Source organism: Quercus suber, unplaced genomic scaffold, assembly GCF_002906115.3.
Source record: "Quercus suber isolate HL8 unplaced genomic scaffold, Cork oak 2.0 scaffold_500, whole genome shotgun sequence".
Lineage (NCBI taxonomy): Eukaryota > Viridiplantae > Streptophyta > Magnoliopsida > Fagales > Fagaceae > Quercus > Quercus suber.
In genome coordinates, this window is record NW_027069949.1 from 25,939 (window position 1) to 36,951 (window position 11,013).

Consider the following 11,013-nt stretch of genomic DNA (forward strand, 5'->3'; position numbering starts at 1 on the left):
CCCGGAATATCCCTCATCATTCTTAGCATCAAATTTTCCCGTTTAGAATGTAGCATGTGCTCCTAAATACTCTGAAATACTTCATTGGGTTTCTTTCTCTCCATATTTCATATGACGTCTTCTTTGTCCCTGTTCAGAAATAAATAAACTGTTGACAAGATGTGTTCAAGCTTCAGCCAGACCTTTGAGGTATGTTTTTGTTGAGTAGCATGACTCTTGCCATCTCTTGGATCACCCGGTTTTTCTTTCAACACCCCCATTTTGTTGTGGAGTCTTTGGAGATAAAATTCCTTCTTAATACCATGCTCTTCACAAAATGCTTCAAATTTAGCATTCTTGAATTCCTTCCCATGATCACTTCTGATTTTGACTATAGGACTCCTTTTCATTCTGTAGTCTCTTGCACAATCTTTGCATTTTATCACATGCTTCGGATTTTCTCTAAGGAATTTCACCCAGAGTACTTGAGAAATCATCAAACTACCACATAATGTATCTCTTTCCTCTAGGCTTTCAGTTCTTGTAGGCCTCATTAGATCAACGTGAAGAAGCTCAAAACCGTGAGGTAGCAATCACATTCTCCTTGTAATGGTTTGCTTTTGTTTGTTTCCCCATTTGACATGCTTCACATATAGTCTTCTCCACCTTTCCAAACTTTGGGAGTCCTTAACCGCCTCAAGTTTAGAGACTTTACATATTTGTTTGAAGTTTGCATGTCTAAACCTATGATGCCAAAGTTTTAGCATATCAATACGAGCACTTCTACACGAAATAGGTGCGTAGGAACTACTCTATAGCAATTATCAGTAGTCCTATTTCCTCCAGACTTGAGTCCCTTTTTCATCAATGATTTTGCACCCCTTCTTTGAGAATTGGACAAGAAAGTCTTCATCACATATTTGGCTAATACTTAAGAGATTTGCCTTCAATCCTTTGATGTATAGCACTTCTTTCAACAGAGGTAATCCCAATATTTCAATCGTACCTTTCCAAGAACTTAAGCATGACTCCCATCACCAAAAGTCACATAACACATGCTTTCTCTTTAAGAGTCTTAAATAGTGATTTATCTCCTACCATATGACGAGAACATTCACTGTCAAGGTACCATAAGCGAGAGTTAAATACCTTCAATGAGATGTGCACAAACATGCAAGCATGAGACAAGCATTCCTGACCATGAAACAAAAATTCTTTTTATTTTCCATGCTTTTTCCAGATTGAATTTCTTTTTCAGATTACCAACCTTTTCACACAATGTTCTATTTCTTCTTTTGTATTTCTCAATCAAAGAGTTAGACTCACATAGACTATTGTGTAGAATGTGGTTCTTATTTTCAAAGTATTTCAGCATGTGAATGAACATCCTAGCATGTTTCCTAGATTTAATTAACTCTAACAGTTCATTTTTAGAATACCTTCAAATACTCATAGAGTCATTATCACAAACACCTAAACCACAATTCGACATGACCCTTTTTACAGCTGCATCCATAGCCAGGGGTCTAGGATCGCACTCAGGTAATTAAACCAAAAGAGTGCACCTGCTCTGATACCAATTGAAAGTTCAATATGTGTATAAACACCCTTGAACGTTTAGACCCAAATTATAAAATTACAAATTCAAGCTTATAATCAAACAATTAATGTGCGGAACATGAATATAAGTCAATCACAGAATTAATAACTAATCTATGCCAAATATAAACACATCACAGCAGTAAATATAAGACAAAGATAAAGGGAAGGAAGATGCAAACACACGAACAACACACGACGTGTTATCAAAGAGAAACCGAAGTCCTCAGCGTAAAACCTCTCCGTCGCCCTCCAAGCAGTCAAATAATCCACTAAAGAATGTAGTTGGGATACATGAAGCAGAGACCCTCCAAGCCTAATCTACCCAAGTACCTAAGCCCTCCAAGCTTCTTGCTCTAACGAGGTTACGCCGAACCTATTTCTTCTTTAGCTTCCTGGATTTCGCTACTAGATCATAGTATCAACCAATATATATTGGTTCCTTCCAAACTGCTTCCCTTACCACCAAATGAACCTTCTCACAAACATAGGTGTAGTGAGATAAGGATTTGGTCAATGACCTCTCAAGGATGTGACAATGGAGAGGAAGAGAGCAGAGGAATTTGTAGAGTCTTTAAAGTAAAATTGGGATGAGGCAATCTTGTTTTTCTCTAGGGTTTCTCTCACAAAATTCTCTCTAGAAACTCTCTACATTTAGTGGATATAGGGTTTATAATAGTGGTGTGTGTTTGGAATACGAAGAGATAGTTTCTGCCAAACAGGGTTGATTGGCGGCTTGACCTCGCAGCTTGTCCAAGTCGTGAGTTCAAGTCGCGACGTAACGGCCTGGCCAGCCTAGGACTTTTGTCCTGTAGTGCGACAGCTGGCGCGACCCTTCAGCTCCCCATGTGTGCATCTCACATGCCTGCAATTGGCGCTTACCAGTCGCGAGTCAGCCGCGAGTCCTAGCCACGAAACCCTGCTTTCTTGCACATACTTGAGCTTTTCTTCACTTCTTCTCACACACTACCCTTACAATAATCCCACCTAAATACAGGGTTACTAAGTGCTAAATTACAAGCAAATTGGCACGGAATAAAGCCAACAAGATGGTTGATAAATTTCAACCGTACAGATAATAATTGTGAATTGATATTGAATGTGTAGTATCTAATAGTGATTTTCAAAATTATAAACGTAATAGCAATGTAATGAGAAACTTGAGGTAACCAATATTATGAAAATTGTAAGGAAATACTGTTTTAGTACTTCCAAATGTTCTAGTCAAACTATGTCCTATATGTATAATAATCCAAGCTAACATAAAAAACATCACCAAATCACCAAACTTTATCATTCTCGTGCATAAGTATGGGTTACATACTAGTATAAAAATAATAAACAATCATTCACAGTGGCATCTAAATTATGATTGCCTTAAGTTGTGGCCAAAAAGAAACTTGGTTTCAAAATAACTGTTAGCATTTGACTTAAATACAAGAGGCAAAGAGGGGGTGGGGGTTGTTGACAATTAGAAGATCTAAGTGTATACATTAACTGGGAGAAATAATATTAATTAGAGAGAGTACTCTGTTTGAACTTTTTTTTTCTTCTTGAACTTTCAAATCAAGAATCAGGGTCCGTTTAGATATTGCTAATTTTGCTAAAAACTGAAAATACTGTAACAAATAATTGAAAAACGCCAGTTGATTATTTTGGGGTTCGACTACTGTAGCTCAGCTTAATGTATTTAAGGGTCGCATTTTCCTTTTGTTTTTGTTTTTGTTTTTGTTTTTGTTTTTGTTTTGTTTTTTTTTTTTTTTTTTTTTTGTTTTTTAATTTTTTTTTCTTCTATTCACTCCTCTCCCACCCTAACACCTGTGTCTTCGAGAAGAGAAATCCATGCCCACCAGAGAAATCCACAAGGAAGACAATTTGGTCTGATGCTAGCGAAGGGCTCAGAAGAGAAATCCACAAGGAAGACAATCCAGTCCGATGCCGACGAAGATCGAGTTCCCTCTAGTGTACTCTTCCTTCCATAAACCCATTTCACCCTCTTCCCCAATTTCACTCTCCCCCCCCCCCCCCCATGATAGTACTCCTTGAAACTTGAAATGAATGGTAGTTGGGAATTGGGACACACATGAAACAGAAGCTGAATTAGCATGAGCTCAAAAACCAGAAGAAAAAAAAAGTGAAACCCACTTCCCTAAGGTGAGTTTTCTCAACAAAAAAATAAAAAATTCACTATTTTCTATCTTATTTTGTTCAAATTTTAGTTCTTGTTAATGGGTTTCTTTTCATTTTCTGGAATTTAGTTCATTTGATTTGATAGAGTGCAAGTTTTGTCTTCTCTATTTATTAGCTACTTTGAATTTTTACAAAGATTTGATCTTTAGGCACATTTTCATTGATTGAATTGCTAATAGTTAGTCAGTCAGCAATAGTAAATTGGATGTTGTGAATGTGAATCTATAGCCTAGTCGGGTGTTTAGTTTCTAGGTACTGCACTTGAATTTTCTTAGTTACTATTTTTGTCATTTTCTCCACTAAGCTGAGAGAGGGCACCCTTCGGTTTTTACTTTACCACTTTCTTGGAAATGTTTGGTAAAATTTTGATTGAATATTTGATCTTTCAATCAAAAATTGAGATTGTTCGCTTGGCAAGTTGGTGGCTGTTGAATAAAATTGACTACTCTAGCAATTTTGAATGTATCCCACCATTTTACCATGAATTTCTCTTCAGACTATTATTTGTTAATAGGGAATTTGGAATGATTACATAATTCTAATGGTGTAAGGAACTCGTGGGAGAGTAAAGTTCAAATAAAATTTGGAAAGAGATGGTACATTTTTGTAAATTGATGATAGATTAAGTTTATAGCTTGCAAGGATAATGCTGATGGTTGATAATAATGTGCCAATTACAAATTGCTAGGATAGTGCCAATTGGTACCATTTTCTTATGGTGTAATGTAGTTGCTAATAAATAGACTTTGACAAAACATGGTGGCCTAATTGAAACCTTTTCCTAGAATCTATTAGGGCTACACACGCGTCACTAGGAATATTATAGGAGGTCCTAAAATATGTTAACCAATACAATGGAGCTAAAGTCATTATTACATCCTAAACCTAAAACATGTACACTTTTTTTCCTAGCTAGCTCTGCTCTTGGTCCCAAAATATTCCAACTTCATTAGTTAAGTAAAATAGTCCTAGCATCATCATAATTATTACTAGCAAAGAGCTTTTCAACATTTGACTTGTATTCATATTGAGATCTCTATGTAGTAAGTACCATACCCTGCAACAAGGTGCAACCAAAGTTGGTTGCCTGCAATTGCAGTCATTGTCATATTCCCCTAGGTGCATAATGCTTTTAGGATTTTGAATAATAAAGCATTAAATATATCTTAAACTGAACTGTTGACAAAGTCCCTAATATATTAATCCTAAACAACAAAGTGTTTTAACTTGATCTTGATGGCTATACTACCACCACTACCATTTTCCATTAAGCTCTTAGGCCAAAAACAAAATGGAATCAAGGATAAACACAATGAAGAGGAATCAGACCGCTAGACAATTTAAGATGTTTTAGCCCATTATCTAGATAGAGGCTACACTTGGCCCATGGCCTAGGGTACTTAAACCTACTACCATTTCACATGAGTGAATGATATCACTTATTATAAGGGTTTATCCCATAACCTACCAATAGGATTCAGATTAGTTGACTATGCCAGTACCTTGAGCATAAGCTGTGAAATGAAATAATCAATCTAATTATGGGGCTTAGCAGTCTAATAATCAAAAAAGTAAAATGAAGGAATCAGACTTTCTATCTTTTATATAATTTATGAAGTAGTAAAAAAAAAAAAAAAAATCTTTTAGCCGTTGACATGGAAAGTTTGTTGTAGGTAAGAAACGGTCAAGAGGCCCTTTTGGGAGGAGACATGTTACTGATAAGAGAAATTGTTGTTCCAATTGTAAATATTTGTATCAGCAATCCTGTGAAAGTTCAATGAAAGGAGATTAAACATGCAATCCAATTAGCCCAAAATAAATATCACACTTACAATCAGCATAAAAAGATAAATAACTCACCAATTAGAATGTGAGTAGTCTCCTAAAGTTCAAACTTATATTTTATCCTATCCAATTGTGTATAATAGTTTAAAGTCTTAATCCCACTTTGATAAATATTCTCTTTGGTCCCTAGCTGATTGTGCTACCTTTTGTTTTTGTTTTTGTTTTTTGAAGTAGATATTGCTATCTTTAAATTACGTAGCAAACTAGTAGTTCAACTTGTTACCAATGAGATTGATTATTAGGTTGATGTTATTTAGCTTTCTTATTTCTTCAGTTATATTGATAACTTACATATGCACCTTATCCTCTATTTTTCTTTTTCAAGAGAAAAATATGCCAATGTCGGAAACGAGTAACTATCTCTCCAGTTCTAATGACTATTTTTTGTGACGTTGAGAACTGCATCATTTGGACTTCCCTGAAACTTCATACATTTGGTAGGAAGTTTTATAGTTGTCGCTATTGGTTGCCAGTAAGTACCATATCCAAGTATTGGCAAAATATTTGTGTTGTACGCATTAAAGAACCAATTTGTTGTAATCCTGTTTATGTGTTGTATTTTATTGTGCAGGACGATGACCGTGCATGCAAGTTCTTCAAGTGGTTAGACACCAGCATTTGTTGTACGCGTGGCACAACAACAACACTTATAGTTATAACCAAATTCAAGCGATTGGAGCATGTAGTGAAAGTTGCTAATGAAGAGTTGAAGCAAGCACACGCCTTGACAGATGCAACATTGGAAGATCTGCAAGTTGCAAAAAGTAAGGCTGAAAGAGCCAAGGCTGCACGCATGATTTCTGAAAAGAAAGCAAAGAAGTTGACAATAGCTCTAGTAATCTCCTGGGTCATGTTTGTAATATGGCTTATCTTGTCTAATAGGTTTGGGGAAGTCAAAATCAGGCAGAGGTGTTTGCCATAATGGGATGTGTATGTATGTAATAATACAGACTTGTATTATTACATTTGTTTTGTATGTTAATCGTACAACTTATTCTATATTGTAAGTAACAATTTATGATATGTATGTAGATGTACTTCTTAAAACAATGTGGAGACATTTGACGGAGATAATGTTAATGGTGAAGTTGATGGAGATTGTAAGTTCTGTTGTTGTATATGTGTGTCTATACACACACACACACACACACACACACACACACATATATATAATATTATATTATATTTATTTATCTATATACACTTTGCCAGCAATTGATAGTTAGGGTTCTTGGTGTCTTTAAAACAAATTAAGGGTAGATTTTGTTTTCTTTATTTTTTATTTTTAATTCCTGGTAGATTACTGCTGCAATCTTAAAATCCATTGAGTTTATCTCTTGTTTAGATAAGATTGGAGTCTATTCAAAAGTCCCCTGTAAGCTTGAAATCTACTGTTGCAATACTAATGAGTTTCACATGTCACAATATATACAAATTCATAAATCAAAGGCATTATAATAAGTTTTGTGAGCCATCAGTTCTACTTACCAACAAAAAATCACCATAAAACAAAATGGTATTACATTGAAGTTAGTGAACCATCACTTATAGTCCCCACAAAAAATTACCACAATGTTAATGGTATTTTCATAATCAAAAGATTTGACAACCATAATCAAAAGTCACAGAACATCATGAAAACATAGGAACATTAACTTGTCTGTTTTCAAGCATATCCACACTAGGGGCATTCGCCCATTTGTTCTATCTACAAGCACAAAACCCATGGAAAATATGAAAATTCAACATAAACAAAATTCAAAACACACAAAATTGTGCACAAACAAAAAATTCTACGTGAACAAAAATTCATGCACATTCGAGAAAAAGACACTCCAATCAAAGCCAACCCTCAAAAATAACAATCAAACAAAACTTTGGGCCCAAATGCCTAGCTTCAAAACAATCAAAAGATGTTAATTTTTTTTTTTTTTTTTGCATCTCAAAACATATGAAATAAGGTAACACTAGATAGGATACAAGTAAGAAAAATATGATCTTCAAATACAAAAATTGGTTTAGAATCCAAGCACTCAAACCAATGGTAAAGAAAAACTTAACATACATTTGGACTAATATTTGTGCTGAATGATTTTTTATTTTTCAATAATAAATTTTTTCATAAGATGCTTAATCAATTTTAATATAATACATTTGTTTTTCAATTACCATTTTAAAATCCTAAATCCTGCCAACGCCAAAACTGATTAGTGTCTTAGCCTAATGATAAAAACAATCCTCATGTGGTACTGGTAGACACCATAAGTTGAAATTATATCTATCAAAAAAAGAACAAAACCATTTTTTTTCCAATGCAATATTTAAAATAAACTTCATAAACATTACTATAAACATATACATATGAATATACATATACATATGCATATACTTTAATTTTTTTATCATCTATATTAAAACTACACCCTTTAACTTTGTCAAAAAATTAATTATATTTTGTAAGTTTAATTTCGTTCAATTTAGCATGGTTTTCAAACCCGGACCTCGAACCGCTCATTTTTACAATTCTTTTAGCATCAAGAACCGTTCTATGTGAAAAAAGCAGGGACCCGTGAGAATCGTGGTTGGACCTCACAGTTTTGAGAACCATGATCAGACCGTTCCTCACGGTTCCCTGCTTCCTTTGAATCTAAACTTATTAAAAAAAAAAATAAATAATATAAAAAAAAAAAAAAAAAAAAAAAAAAACACAGAAGAGGAGAGATTGTCTTTGAAAAGAGCGATCTGGATGAGCCAGTGAATGATGGCGAGAATGAAAGGCCAGTGGTGAGGAGTACCAAGGGCTTTGAGAATGGATTTGTTGAATTTAAAAGGGTAATTTAGGGATTTGAGCAAGAAAGGGAGATCTTCGTCGAGTTTGGAGGAGGAAGGAAATTGGAGATGAGAGGGGAGATCTTCTGGCTTTGTCTCCGCCGGTGATGTGTGTGTGACAGGGTGAGAGTTTGAGAGAAAGAGAATGAGAAAGAAAAGCTAGAGATGAAGAAAGACAAATAAAAGCAGAGAGGACTGAGGAGTCAGATGAGAGAAGTGGATGGGGATAGGAATGGGAAACGTGTGTGGAGGACAAAAAAGAGAAAAAAAGAAAGAAAAAAAAAAACGTATGGTCCGTATGGATGCAAGGAAAGAAAGGAAAAAGAATAAAAAATCACAATAAAATGTTACCATAATATTTTCACAATATTTCACAATAAATTTTAAGTAATAGATATTAGTTAATAGTAATAAGTAAAAAAAATAATTTTAATGATGGGTTCAAATTAGAACTAGTGATAACTTTTTATATAAATTTTGTTGTGAAAGTATTGCTAAAAATGTTATAAACTTCTTCACTACTTCTGAACAATTTTTCTTTGCTATTGCATACTTTAGTCTCAACCACTTATATTTGCTTTGCTGTCAAGTGTCAACTACTAACATGTAATTCTTGCTTGCTGTCAAGCACTTCCTTCTTGGGTTTTGTTATTTATTTAACTTTAACAATTTTTAAATGCATGGACACCTTCATTTGGCTTTTGATTTTTTAATTATAATAAATGGTGAACATTGACTATTCAAATGGGCTTGGGAGTTGGGGAAAAAAAAATGATACGTAGTCAAATGGGCTTGGCCATGAGCAAATGAACTAATTTGTCTCTTAACTATTTTATTGAATTTCATAAAATAAAAATTATTGGATACTAAAGTGTACTTTGTCATGACTTAAAAATAATTTAAAAATTCAAAACCTATTTATGTTTTTTTTAGAATTTAATAAATCTTATTTGTATATGAAAGTTATGTTTATAAAAAATACTATCTACATTTGCTTTGATCTTTTAGTTAAATTTTTATTTATTTAATATATTTATTTATAATTTAAATAATTATTAAATTAATTATGACGTCATCACGGTTCAACCTCGTTCGTCCTCAAAAACCTTGAACCTCTACCTTTTATGGTTCAATGAACGGTCCGGGTTTGAAAACCATGCAATTTAGTCCCTTAACGTTTTAAATTTATTCAATGCCATTATGAAAAATATAAAATGACAAGCGAACTATGTCGCTCCAAATTCAAGCGATATTATCACTAGCCAACTAGATTCCAAGATTATGTACAATAAGGAATTGAGTAATATAATCTTTTTTTCTATCATTGTAGAATTCCATTACTTATAATTTATTAACTCACCTGCAGACCGTAGTGATTTAGATTATTCTAATTATTAGTAAGAATAAAGTTTTTATAGTTGGTCTGGCAATTAAACTAAGGACAACTTCGCAAAAGTTTCATGAAATTGTCCATAATTCAATGGATTCGATCCACATCTGTGATATGTTGTGTATTGTATAACCCAGATCAAGTCAATATTTCATTAATTAATTTTTTAATATTCTCTGAAGCACTGCAGTCTGCCAGCGAATTAACACATTACAAATATTGCATCTTGTTAATATATATATATAAAACCTAATATAATCTATAATAAATCAAATAAAAAATAATTGACTTTCAGTTGGCCTTTGGAAAATTTTCACGTAAGGTTTTATATGCTCACAATTTTACATGTCAATATCTAATATATATTTTTTGATTGGACTTAAATTTCTATTCTATATTTAAAATCTCAATTAAATGATAAAATAGACAGTCCAATATATATATAAACACAATCATAATAAATATCTATTTATAATTATCATAAATATATATTTAATAGCTTTATATAAAAACAAAATAATAATGAGTTACATACTTGTCAAATTTTGTATTTAATATTTCATATATAAAGACAATAAAAAAAATGACCATTTATAATCAGCATAATTATACAGTTTCATATTTATATAAAAAATAAAAGAGGTAAAATTATATTTTAATAAAATATTTATTAAATACTTCATAATCATAAACATATACGTATATGTATACATAAACATATATATTGTAGGGTCTGGATTTGTGGCCCAAACCCAAAAACAATAAATTTGTAGAGCGTGGGTGATAGAACTAGGTTAACTATGGAGCTAAGAACGGTTGATCACAGTATATAAGTATAAACCAGCATAAAAGTACACGTAAAGACCAAGTAAATTCAAGTCCGAAGAGACTTATGATAGATTGGATACAGGTTACAGTTCTTTTTTCTCCTCCCCCTTTCATTAGGAACCCTTTTCTTTATATATCTTCCTCCACTACCATCCCCATCGTCCACTTTTCTTCATCCAGCTCCCTATGAGTGCAGTCATGTCATGTATCTCCCTTAGATTTTGTAATGACGGTAGCTCCAGTGTACTGTTCAGAGGTCTTCTCCACATAAATACGGCCAGAAAAGTTGCTTCAGTGCATTTAATACGGTGGTGGCAGCTTTTCCTTTTAGATATTTCCCGTTCCTCTTATCC

General features: G+C 33.2%; 1 long non-coding RNA gene across 1 annotated transcript; it reads left to right on the forward strand.

Annotated features, from left to right (window-relative positions):
• The first annotated feature begins 3,245 nt into the window (after nucleotides 1-3,245).
• LOC136063212 (uncharacterized) lies at nucleotides 3,246-6,717 on the forward strand. The gene is made up of 3 exons (XR_010624921.1): nucleotides 3,246-3,732; nucleotides 5,939-6,085; nucleotides 6,185-6,717. It is a non-coding gene; the product is annotated as an uncharacterized LOC136063212 (long non-coding RNA).
• The last annotated feature ends 4,296 nt before the right edge of the window (nucleotides 6,718-11,013 follow it).